This window comes from Podarcis raffonei, chromosome 3, assembly GCF_027172205.1.
Source record: "Podarcis raffonei isolate rPodRaf1 chromosome 3, rPodRaf1.pri, whole genome shotgun sequence".
NCBI lineage: Eukaryota > Metazoa > Chordata > Lepidosauria > Squamata > Lacertidae > Podarcis > Podarcis raffonei.
This window is the reverse complement of record NC_070604.1, coordinates 6923381-6937348: the sequence shown is the minus strand read 5'-3', so window position 1 is coordinate 6937348 and position 13968 is coordinate 6923381.

Sequence of the window (13968 nt, the reverse complement as noted above, 5' to 3'; positions counted from 1 at the left end):
AAGTACTAGCTTGATAGACTTAGCTGCTGCCGTGATCATTTCTTTCTTTCTTGCCCAACACCTTGGTCTCTTTCCCCTGTTTGTGACCTGCACTTTTTTCTGGACCAGACACAGGCAGGTTGAGAGGTAATAAGAACCAGATGGACATAGTGCAGAAATTGCCCAAATGTGTATGAGAATGTGGGGAGCTGTCAGGCATGGAGAGAGGCTGGAATTTTTCAGCAATAAAATGGGATTTATCACCCACTCTACCACAGTCATTGCCGACAACCGTTTACCTTGACAGGAATCCCATAGCAATAGGCCACTCTGATGCAGATTTTTTTTCCTCCCAAAGAGTGATGATTGGTATTTGTTCTAAGGCTCAAATAGCCTGCACTGAAGGTGAAGCATTAGGCCAAAGTCCTGTATTCCCTACTGAGGCAAATGGACCTGCTAAAATAAGTTCCTTCCACAAGAGCTGTGTAATTGAAACCAGAGTGAGAGAATTTGATAAATGGCTTGACCCTGAAGGAATGTGAAGGTCATAAATTTTCATTGCGTTCCCTTCCACACACACACCCTTTATTTTTTTAATATATTGATTATAGTTAGTATTTGTCTCAGGATTTTTCAACAAGCTTTCAGATCATCAGACATTGTCCAAAAGCAGTAAAGTGAAGGGTGGGAGGTTAAACAACAATTTTAAAAGCTTCAGGTGGTTCTTTACCCTTCGCTTTTGCAAGGATGGAAAAAGACACCCAGCCCAGTGGTAATGACGGTCGTCATCCTTGTATTACATTAATTAATGCCATGGAGTGGGGCTGCAGAAAATGCAATTCAACATAATAATGAATATTATATTTTCACAAATCATGGTGAACTTTACAAATGCACAGGGCAAAAAAAATTAAAAGGTTTGCATATCATTGCATATCACTTTTGTATTGTTTTATTGTTGTTAGCCACCCTGAGCCCGGCTTCGGCTGGGGAGGGCGGGATATAAATAAATTTATTATTATTATTATTATTATTATTATTATTATTATTATTATTATTATTATCATTTGCAATAATCTGAATTTGATTTGATGTCTTATCAAGAGTGGCAATAATTCCATTTTATCTTTTAAAAAAAAGCTATGATTCTGGGTATTTGTTGCATTAAATACACATGTTTTAGATTTTAAAAAGGTAAAAAAAAAACCAAGAAAGGATTCAAGAGGTGGGGGAGAGAAAAGGAAGGAAGCAGAACACACACCAGCAGCTTTCTTACATCTGCCACTATCACTAAGGCTGAAATTATACATGCATTTTAAAGTGCTTTAATTATCACTCAGAAATCTTCCCCCACTTCATTTAATGTGCATTATAACAATTCACCAGTTATGTTACTCCTGATTTAAATATCTCACCCACCCTGCAAGGTCAACCCCCCCCCCCCCACTTGCCTATCCTGAAGGCTGCCTGCTATCCCACCTTCACCCTCCAAATCATGGTAACACGATCCATTCTATCCCTGTGACAACTCTCCTGAAATGCCAGAAATATTCCCTTTGCTCATCCCATTGCCATGTACTCCACTATTCTCCCTACTCCACAATGAAACTGACATAAGGGAAGGAGAGGGAAGCTGACATAAGGGAAGGAGAGTTCCACTGGTGCTCATAATTGATTGATTGATTGATTGATTGATGCTGTGCCCACCATGCTGATACACACACATGTCCCTTTGAAGGAAAACAACACCAAAAGCTCCCTTTCCCCTCCTCACAGCAGCAGCAATGGCGGAAAGGAAAGGAGTGGACTTTGCTTAGTGTTAATAAAACTGCCTTGAAGCTGCTTTCTCCTGAACTGGTCAATTTCAGCAGAAACCACATGAAGAGGACAGATTGGGGACATCTGCATTGGTGATGCTGACAAAGTATTTCCCTCCTGCTTCCATACAGGGGAAACAAAGGCTTTTCCAAATGTGTACAGTTCTATGGGAGGTGGGGAGAGTGATGGGTGGAGGACTGAAAATGCACTTCAGATGGAATGCTCTGGTCAGAGGTCTGTTTAAGAACATGAGGCAAGTGAATTTGGAATAACAGAATACCTACACACCCAGTGGGAGAAAGACTTAAAAAAAGTGACATGCTTTAATTTTAATGAAATCTGTTATATAAAACAAGCTAAAATAATAGCTGCAGAGCATAATCTGTTACTACGATTATGCTTCATAGTTCATTTCCTTTTTATGCTTGTGGGTATACCTGGAGGTGGCGCTGTGAGTTTCTTGGGCTTGCCGATCAGAAGGTCAGAGGTTCAAATCCCCACAACGGGGTGAGCTCCCGTTGCTCAGTCCCAGCTCCTGCCAACCTAGCAGTTTGAAAGCACACCAGTGCAAGTAGATAAATAGGTACCACCCCGGCGGGAAGGTAAACGGCGTTTCCGTGCGCTGCTCTGGTTTTGGTGTTCTGTTGCGCCAGAAGCAGCTTAGTCATGCTGCCACATGACCCAGAAAGACTGTCTGCGGACAAACGTCGGCTCCCTCGGCCTGTAAAGCGAGATGAGCGCCGCAACTCCAGAGTCATTTGCGACTGAACTGAGCCCCCAACTCACATTCCTCCACACACACAAAATGCTCCGCATACAAACTAGTGAAGCAGAACTTTACTTACGGAATACATTTCTATCTTGCTTCTCCATGGCTCAAGATGGTGTAAGAATAGAGCATAGCACTTACTTCTCATGAAAAAGGCTGCAGGTTCACTCCAGGTGAAACACTGGGCAGCCTCTGACATTCAGTGTTGATGATGCTGAGCAAGGTAGACCAATGGTTTGGCTTGATATGAGGCGCTTTCCTATGTTGCAAACCTGAAGGCATCATGTGCACTTCAGAGCTCTTGAACCCAGAAAGAAATATATTTTAAAAAATAAAAAAATTGTCCAATAGCACCTTGTTGTTTAGTCATTTAGTCGTGTCCGACTCTTCGTGACCCCATGGACCAGAGCACGCCAGGCACTTCTGTCTTCCACTGCCTCCCACAGTTTGGTCAAACTCATGCTGGTAGCTTCGAGAACACTGTCCAGCCATCTCGTCCTCTGTCGTCCGCTTCTCCTTGTGCCCTCCATCTTTCCCAACATCAGGGTCTTTTCCAGGGAGTCTTCTCTTCTCATGAGGTGGCCAAAGTATTGGAGCCTCAGCTTCAGGATCTGTCCTTCCGGTGAGCACTCAGGGATGATTTCCTTCAAAAGGGAAGCAGCACCTTAGAGACCAACTAAGTTTGTTCTTGCTATAAGCTTTCGTGTGCATGCACACTTCTTCAGCTACACTGAAACAGAAGTCACCAGACCCTTATGTATCTGAAGAAGTGTGCATGCACATGAAAGATTATACCAAGAACAAACTTAGTTGGTCTCTAAGGTGCTATGGGACAATTTTTATATATATTTTGACTGCGTCAGACCAATACAGCTACGTACCTGAATCTAGAACCAGAAATAAATGAATATGACTATGAATATTTTCACAAATCCAGAACAGCAACACACGACAAGACCAAATATGCATGTCATTATACCTTGTGAATCTATTTAACTTTGATGCTGATTTCTTAATATATATCTATACAAAAGCTCCCAGAGCATTTTACATTAAACATAACTGCAGCACTAAAACAGCATTTCAAGACAACACAACATTCATCAATAATATACAAAAATAATGCAAGAAATTAGCAACAGTTCCATAAGAACACCAATAAAAGCCAAATCAGCTTTTACAATTCTAAAAATCAAGATTCTCGCCAAAAGAAAATAGGATTTGCCTGCTTTCTCACAGAAGGAGGAAGGGCGGACAGACAAATCTTCCTGAGCAAGGGAATTCCATAATGGAGGTCCTGCTTCGAAGAATTCCACCCACTGATGGTAGGTGACATTTGTAACAGGACCAGATCTGAAACTCTTAATGAAAAGGTAGAACTTCAAGAACTACGATTTCTAGAAATGAACAAAAGTGAGAAATGTAAAGGGTATCCTTTGTAACACTTTTGTTTGTTTGTTTTCTTGCAAAATAATAGTAATAACAACAACAGTAATAATAGTGTTTCTGCTTATATTTTCCAATCTCTTAAAATGAAGAAAATCAGCTGGAAATAACAGCCCTACTTGAATATTCCATTTCCAGGTTTGCATGCAGTTTAAGTTCTTAACTATTACCCGGGGGTGGGGGGGCTGTGAAATATCATCCAAGAAGGCAAAGTAAAATGGCCCGTTAGAATGAAGGTTCTCATATGTTTCTGTATAAATATTTTAATAAAAGTTGTAAAATAATGTGCATTCCTCTGTTTTATGCAAGACAGGCTTAGGATCTGATAAGCATATAATGCAGATTGAATGTATGTTTCTGGCTTGATTCCTCCTCGCCACCAAACACACAAAGAGAGAGAGAGAGATTAAAATGTTTCTTTGCGCTCACACTCAGGGAAATTTTGTGGCCAAGCTGTTTGAAAGAAGGAAAAAAGTATAAATCTCAGAAGTATAAATAAAATATGAAGAGAAAATGGCTTCAATCACTAACATTTTTGTAAACTAATGTTCAGCTGATGCAACTCAATTTTATTTTGCATCACATTAGTGTCATGGTGGTAATGACTGGCCTTTATTCACTAACAGTTTGAGTCAGCACTTTGAGACATTTTTCAAATTAGGTCATACGGCAAATTTGTAGCTGATACAAAGGTTGATTAAAAAGAGAGCTCCACAATTTTAAAGTGATGTTGTGTAGGGAGAATGAAACCGTGTGGGATAGTTCCAGGAAATGTGAGCTGCTATAAGCTTAGCAAAAAATAATGTATGGCAATAGGGAGTGGAGAATATTTCTACAGAGTGCTTGAAGTAATTCACATTTACAATTTAACCAAGTCCTCTGTGTATTATGCCAGACTTTTATTATGGGCCCTGAAAACAAGCAATGAATTACAATAAGGACACAGAGAGATCATCTGTCTTCCTGTTACAATGAAACGCAACCCTCCTCTTTGCATTCCTTTGATCTTGTCAATAAAGATCATTTCCCAGTCAGACCCGTCTTACAGAAGTTCCAACTACCTAAAGTCACAATAAGAGCACTTACCTACAATGCAGCAAATCTGAGACTAATTTGCTGTGCATATTCATGCTGAAAAATTAGCACTCAGGTTGATTCATTACTTGTTGCTGGCATAAGATTTCTCAAAAGAGCTCAGCTCTGCTTTAATCCAGCATCCTTAGCATCCGAAAACTTGGGCAAATATCACTAGCAGGGGGAGGGTGGAGAATGCTAGGTGCTCAGTATATTTGAAACACATCAACCTCTTTGAAAGACGTGATGATTCTTTAGGAATCCTGGAGTGTACCAGTTATTTTGTTACCCTAACACAGGGATCATTGCCCTTGCATTGATGTTGTGTAATCTCTGAAGCAGGGCCGTTTTACCCGTAGACGCTAGTGGTGCGGGGCGCCGGGGCGCCAAGTTCTGGAAGGCGCCAGGCGAGAGTCCAGGGAACACCCAATGAGTGCACCGAGCGAGGCGCCAAATTCTGCGGGGCGCCAGAAGGCTAAAGAGGAAAAAACCAAGCTGGCGCTTGGCGGGAGTGGCGGACGCGCGCTTGCTTGCTCAGCGCAGGCCTGCTCACTTGGTGTGCTCACTCGCCCAATGGGTTGAGGCACAGGCGCGCATGGCACCCATCCTGTTGGCGTCTTCATCTTCGAGCCAGGCATCAGGCACCACGGATCTTCATGGGGCTGGCTCCCCCGGCCCACTCGCCGCCTTTGCCCACCATGCCTGGAGTAGCACCACGCCTGGAGCATTCACCTGCCATGGCCACCATGACATGAAAGAGCCAGTTGAGCCGGGAGGTGCCATGTCCAGCCTCCGCCTCCTCACCACCAGAGCTGCCCTCCAGCCACTGCCCGCCTCCTCCAGCCCCACAAAGCTGGGCACGTCACCGGCAGCGCCATCCCGTCCCAAGAGGCTTCCTCCGGCGCTGCTGGTATTCCCACCCTTAAAAAAGGTTGACAACTCTGGGAAACGGGGGTGGGGGCGCCGGAGGGATCTTTGCACCATGGCGCCGGATATGCTTAAGACGACCCAGGTCTGAAGGCCAGCTCAAGTGGGTATACCCAGCGCAGGCAAGTGATACAGGCAAAATGGATGCATGGCGACAGAAGATATTCCAGTTTCTGGCGTCTGCTGGAGTTTGCACTGTTGCTGTGCTTCTCACAAGGCTCATGACTGGTTCAGGATGAGCCGCTTTAGATGTTTCTGCAGTCTGCTCCCTTGCATGTTTCCCAGAGCAACATCACACGTTGTACAAGTGTCATAATGCAACACACACAGACGACTATCACATGCTTGCAGCCGAAGCACCAGTTCAAACATTTTAATGTCCGTGCTCATTTTTAGTGTGCCCTTTTCAGGTGATATCCTCAACCAAGAGGCTGCAGATAAGCAGAAGTTGAAGCTTCCACCTTGGATGGCCTCCTGGAGGCCATGATTTGACGCTGCTCTCTTTATAAAGGCTGGGGGCACATTTCTGAGCACCAGAAGCTTGAAAGGGAGGTGTGGAATAGTCAGCGCTTTTCGGAGGGGTATGCAAGGGTACACAGTACCAGCACCCTTTTTCCCAGGAAGAGAAGCACAGGGAATAGTGAACCTATTGCACCCTTTGTATAATTTGTTGTTTTTTAAAAAAGATATTTATTAAAGTTTTCAATTTTTTATACAAACAAAAAACAAACAAAAAGATTAAAAAAGACATATAGTTCATAAAGTATACTTTTCAATAACAAATTTCTCTGACCTCCTCATACCTCCCCTTCTTGTATTCCATTTCAGATTGTTTGTTCAGCAAATCCTTAACTTAAAGCATTACAGCTTATAATATCACCTTATTTTCTATCCAAACCCTTTTTTTTTCATCCATGTTCCTTTATATCATTACAGCTAGAGACCGCTCAATTTCAATCCAACATCAATCAGCATTCCTTAATTTTACAATATTTCTGTAAATAGTCCTTAAATTTTTTCCAGTCTTCTTCTGCCGACTCTTCTCCCTGGTCACGGATTCTGCTCGTCATTTCTGCCAATCCCATACAGTCAATCAGTTTCATCTGCCATTCTTCCAGAGTGGGTAGATCTTGCGTCTTCCAATACTTTGCGATGAGTATTCTTGCTGCTGTTGTAGCATACATGAAAAAAGTTCTGCACCCTTTGTATAATTTGATTGAGAACTGCTGCTGCAGCTGCCTCTGCGATGACTTGGAAGTTTCCAGTATTAAGACCATGCTGCCATCAGTTCCCACAGCCACTGGGTAAACTGTGGGATGTAATCCACTGGGAGCAGTCAAGTACAACATTCCTTGTTTTGTTAGAGTGGACATGCAAGGGAATGTTTGGTCCAGCCGGTCGAAACTTCTGTTCCTCCTGGCCTGGAGCATTCTTCCTTGCATGTGACTACAGTGGACCCTTCGGATACGAATTAAATTCATTCTGGGGGTCCGTCCACAACCCGAAAAGTCCATAGGCAGAGGTGCCGCTTCTGCACACATGCGGGGCACGGTTGAGCACTTCTGCGCATGCGCACATGGCAAAACCCATGTTCGTAACCCGAAAGTTACCTATCCAGAGTGGTACATAATTAGAGGATCCACTGTAGTAGGTGGGTGTGACCTTTCCAGACCTGGTAAAAGGCCAAGTCACGCTGCTACTTTCCTCTATTCGACCTTCCTGTTCATCCTGCCTGCTTCTGCATCACCTGGACTGCACTGCTGGTTGCCACAGCAGTTCCCCAGGTTATCTCTCATATGGGGTAAACCTGTTTGTACATGTTTGTAACTTTAAACCTAACGCCTGCCTTCAGGGATCACACTGTGCTCTGCCTGATCGTGAGTAAAACTACTTTTTGTTACTTATGAAAAAGACTGTGGTGTCTTCATTTTTTTAGGAGGGATTCAAAAGGGGTCTTACCAGGAATGTTAGAACATATCTCAATCTGGACAAGCCAGATTGAATTGCTTGTTGTCTTGAGAAACTCATACGAGTTTGCAACCGCTTTCTGCTGCGTAAGATGGGGAATGCACTCTGCTAAGTGAAGAAACTTGCTAGCGCAAGTTAGGAAGGATATTAATAAACAATATATCCTCTCCTGCCACCCTCAACATTCCCACATAAATTTCATTCTGTTTCATTGTGATTGTAATAACCAGTCTGAGCACACTTTTAGCTTGCCTGCCCCCTTCATCCTGCCTCTCCTCTCCTTTCCTTTTGAACTTATGGTTGACCAGGCAAAACAGTTGCTTTCCCCATATTTTTTCCTGTGGGCCAACAGATATTTCCGGTGGCTTGAGGAAGTCCATGTATGCTACAAATATCACAGCATCTTCATTAAACATAAAATGGGCACACACAGTGACTCCACAAAGGACCCATAACATTTGCAGGTAGCCCAACATGCGGGTTGGTTTGATCAACATGGGGGGTTTCTGTGTTGGTGCCACACATTCTTGGTCATTTCTGGGACAAACACATCTGGGCTGATGCATGTGAAAAAGCAGCTTATGTCATCATGTGCCCCACACCGAACCACTGCCGCAAAGCAGCAGTTTTGGTAGCTTCCATGACATTTCACCATAACATTTCAACTGGCATTGAGAGCAGGCTTTTCAAAATATGTTTTGTACATTTGGTATTAGCGGAGATTAAATTAAGCATAAATATTTTTAGAAGTAAAGGGGAAAGGTGGGGGGAGCAGAGACCTCTTGAAAACGAGAAGGCTACTTTACATATGTTCTCATATTTTGTCTGCAGCAATGTCCCTGAACTCACATTTTCAAAAGCAGGCAGCTGACTTTCTATCCTGTGTTTGATGTCAGACTCAGCAGGAAACCTTACAGTTCTCAGTATGTTTCTGGATTCAGTCACTTCACCCACAGTCCTCTGACAGTACAACACCTCAAATCCCTCAGAATGGAAAGGCCCGTTTTATTCCCAGTCACTTTCAATTTGCATCCGAGGCTGCACTGCAAGTTTTACTAGATGTGAGTTCTTGGACCAAAAATAAGCAAGAGAAGCAGACCACAAGTGGCAAAGGTGGCGTGAGTGGCAAAGATGACTTCGACAAGAGCTAATTTTGAAGAGTACCAGTTTAGGAACACAAACAGCTATCTGTCACAACTGTTTTCAGTATTCAGAAGTGTTTAGAGCCTTTGACCACTAAAATATGGTGCTGCATTTGCAGCAGTTTACAGACACTCCTGCTAGAATGTTGCTTTCATTTATTTGTTTGTACCAATTGAAGTAGTTTCCAAAGACTAGCAGGAAAAAATTAAAGGCTACTGTTTTGGTGGAGAACTTTCTGGGCAAAATCATGGAAATATCTGATTTTTTCCCACCTGCTGTTCTCCTGAGAATACTAAGTGCTCACGTGGCACTTTCCTTCTAAATTGTTCAAGCATCTCACAGACATCTCAGTAAATCCTTGCAGCAGGCATGTCAGAGAGGACGGTCTTTTTATTTGCATATTCCATGGCGAAGGGGGTGAGGCTGAGAAATAGCAGCTTGTCCTGTGAAGACATGGCTGAGGGCTTGTCCACACTTCCACTTGTCCTGTGGATCTGAGCGATTTTCCTCTTCCCCCAGCTTCCTAGGCAAGGGCCCCAGCAGTTTTCTATTTGTCCCGCTGCTTTCCTGGGGAAAACCCACCCTTTAGCACTAAATCAGGGAAAAGCTCAGTCTAAGGAAAACCCTGCTGGCATTTGCTGTGATTCAGTGTTAAAGATTGAGCTTTTCCAAAGGGCAGGACAGTATGGATGAGCTCCATGTCTGAGACAAACTCTGGATTTTCAGTGCAGAGATCACAGCCTTAATGGCTATGCCACACTGACTCTCAGTGTAGCATCCACATTCCAGGTGTACAAGGAAAATCAGACCTTAACGTATGCATTCCATGAAAGGCACTTCATAATATCTTTCCTTTAGTTCTAGATTCAGGTAGATACCCATGTTGGTCTGACACAGTCAAAATATATATTAAAAAAATTAAAATGTCCAGTATCTGAAGAGGTGTGCATGCACATGAAAGCTTATACCCAGAACAAACTTAGTTGGTCTCTAAGGTGCTACTGGACATTTTTTAATTTTTTTTTAGTATATTTCGATCTTTCCTTTAGTCCTTGAGAATGTGGCATGTGGATCCTTGCAAGCGAAAAACATCAGCGGTTGCACAGGAATAATTCATGAATCTTTATTAGTTCCTCCACTAAAGGTAAAGGACCCCTGGACTGGAAGGAGGACATCCTGACCTTCCTCTGTGGTCCACAAACCACAGCATTCATCAAAGAAGCCTTCAGAGATCCAAGCTGAAATCCTGAGCACTCCAATTTAGGAATAAATCCCACTAGCTTCCATAAGAAATTGCTTCCAAACAAGCATGCATATGATTAGGCTTGTGCACCACTTAGAGATGAACATGATCAAGTGTCTACCAATTGAATGAATGAATAAATAAATAAATAAATAAATAAATAAATAAATAAATAAGGTTAACCTGCAATGTGCACATAGCCTTATTCAGGTGTTCAACATCACGCAACAGCACAGAAGGGTGGCAAGTGCTCCTGCCCATTGTGCCAAACACACCTCTACCCTATCCACACATTGGGTGCATATCTGCAGCAAGGCATCCTAAGAAATGAACACTGGATGCCCCTGTGAGCTCACTGAGCTACGTCGCTGCAGAGCCAACCTGTGCTGAACCTCCAAAGGTCATTATTTCAACAATTCATAGGTGGTTGGAGGCAAAATGAAGTTTCTACGGGGGGAAAGGAAGAGAGGGAAAGGATAGGACTTCACTGTTAAAAAAAAGATTCAAGGGAACAGAGAAGTTCCTTAGGGACTGAATGAGGTGACCAAGGGCTCTATCTATTGTACAGAGGCTTTTTCTTTAAGCCCAGTATTTGCTCACAGTTGTGTAGGACAATCCTGCATGCCCTGCAAAGCTTCTCTATAGGGTTGCAGCACCCTACAGAACAGCAAGAGAGGTGACACTAGGCGCTGCAGGGTGGCCAACACAATCCCAGAAAACCCTTTGTCACACAGCTCCCATTTTCATAGACTACCTGTCTGTCTTTAAACCAATGTCCTGAAATCCAATGGTTGTTTTTGGTCTGCCTGTAAGTGGACAGGATCTAGGCTGCCAGAGTCCCTCTGACTTTAGTTGAAGGACACCCAGCTATATGGCTGGAAGAATAAAGTTCTTTGTTATTTTTCTAAATGACCTGGGAGGGGGCTGTACTTGTTGCTATCAGCTCTTGTCAGTAGACGAAAACCATGTTGTTAACTAAACGTGTTAATGATTTCCCCCCCCCCCCCAGACTAGATACTGCTACATTATAGAGGTGAAACATGACTTTTGATGATCAAGCATGAAGTGATTAAATAAGGTTAATCCTCATTTTATATGCTAATAGGAAATTTATAATCTCCACTGCCTATCCAATTTAGCTGTTTTATTCTCTGTTGTTAAAAAAAGTATCTCTTATTAGTGGAAGAGAATACCCTTACGTTACACTACAGATGCTATTTTAATTGGGCTCAAGAGTATTGTGTGTAATTAGTCCACTTCTTTAATATTTCATCTATAATTACATGATTAGCAGTGTGCTTAAATTTCATAAAGGCTGCCAATTTCAGTGTCATTTCCCCCCCCCCCCCCAAGAAAAAAGTGGACTAGTTTTTGGCCTTCTAACTGCACCAAATAAACCTGATATCAGAAGAAGAAGTCCAAGTTGGCAATAATTTTGACAAACGCTCACTCACCTTTCTAAAAAGTGAGGTTCTGGGGCATGAGCAATTGTCACAGTCACACTCTCTGGCCTAATAATACACACTTATGTAATGGCTACTTATGGTGCAATAAGTCACTTTGAAGATTCACAGACCTAATGTCCTTTTAAAATATATATAATTCCTATGTCCCTGGGCTAAATTTTACCCCAAAAAACCCAGCTATGTTTCAGGAATGAGCAGGAGTTGATGAATCTGAGCCTTAGTTTTATTTTATTTTTATTTTTTTGAAAAGTTTTTATTGTTAAAATAATTCAGCATTAATACACACATATTGCGAATATACAAGCATACAAACATACATTTCATACAATCCTTAAAAATATTCAAACATACCTACATTCAGTCACACAGATAATTCCTTTTCCCCTCACCATCCACCACCCCTCACCCCACCTTTGTGTTAGACTTCCAATCTACTCAATTGCAATTTCTTTCCACTTCTATTACTTTCTTTCACACACCTTTAACCTAATTTTATGCTTCTTTTTCTATTACACATTGTTATCCATCTTATTTAGTATTTAAAACAGAACTTGTTTATTCTAATAGGAGTTCTGATTTTTCAATATGGTTTTGCAAGTATCCTTTAAACACCTTCCAATCCCTGTCTATCTTCTCTTTTGAGATCCTTCCAATTTCTCCCATTGTTTTGGATATATTGTAGTGCTCCAATAATTTGACAAGCCACTCTATTTTTGTCGGTATAATACCACTTTCCCCATTTTTTGCAATCAATAGCCTTGCGGCTACTGTTGCGTACAAATATAATGTCTTGTCTTCTTCCTTTAGACTTCCTGGTTTTTTGAGCCTTAGTTTTAAATTCAGATGGCGTGTTTGAGAATGGGCCATCCCATCAGGTTGAACATTAAAGTGCTGGTTGCAAGCTATAGCTAACAACGCCTGGTGCTTTAATTCCATTGCAAAAATACCCACTCCAGGCATGTTTTGGAAGGCTAGAAACATTTTTGGGCCTAGGCAAATCCATAATGTTCACAGTGGCATGTTCCTCACTTGATGATGGCAATACCAAGTGATAACTTGCATGCTTGAATGGATTGTTTTGGATGTCACACTATCAACCCATGCCACCTCCGAAAGAATACTTTTCTATGGTGTCAGTTCACATATTGAGCTTCTAGTCATAAAGGACTGCTTCGCATCACTTGGTTGCTTTGCATTTAATTACTGTACATGCAATGTTTTGTGTCTCCATCGAAAAACATTGTGATTGCAGACAGAAGACTCTTGTTTCAGACTCTTGATTTAGACGTGCAAGTCATCACGTGGTGTTGCTTCAGTCACATGGTGAACTGATACCAGACATCACAATATGACAATGTTGACAATGCCTGCTGAAGAATTTCACACAGCACTTTTCACAAAGTAGCGCCTGTGGTCTGGTGGCCATGCCTGCCAGCGGTATCCCAGAATCCTTTTATGAGAGAACTGCTCAGTCTCTGAAGCAGAATATGCTCCCTGGCACATGAACCATTTTCCTTCTATGTCAGAAAGCAGGAAGACTTTGCATGTTCAGACTTTGGATCGCAGCCATCTTCACTCTTTCTCTCCCACTAGAATGAAGCGTTGAAGAGCCCCATTTCCTTGTTAGCACCCAGTTATGTTTACCTTAAGGCTTAAGGTTTAGTTTATGAGTAATCGAATAGTCTACTTACTGAGACACTTCCATTCCAAAATATGATCTCTTTGCCAAAAAGAATGAAAGAGAAAGGAAGGAAGGAAGGAAGGAAGGAAGGAAGGAAGGAAGGAAGGAAGGAAGGAAGGAAGGAAGGAAAGAAAGAAAGAAAGAAAGAAAGAAAGAAAGAAAGAAAGAAAGAAAGCTCATGTTGGTTGCAAGCAAAGGGAAAGGCCAAAGGGAAATTATTGCTATTTCAGACAGCCGCATAAATTTTCTTCCTATTTTTAACCTAGCTTTTAATTTAATAAGTTTTATGACCCTTATATTAAGTACATATGTTTTACAAGACACTGTGTCCCTTGAGTCACCCTAGATTTGCTCTGCTATAGCAGAGCTAAATGAATGAATACTGTGTTTTTGATTTCAACTCACCCCTTCTTTGATCCTTTTACCCCCCCCCCCCCGCATGTCTCACTATCGT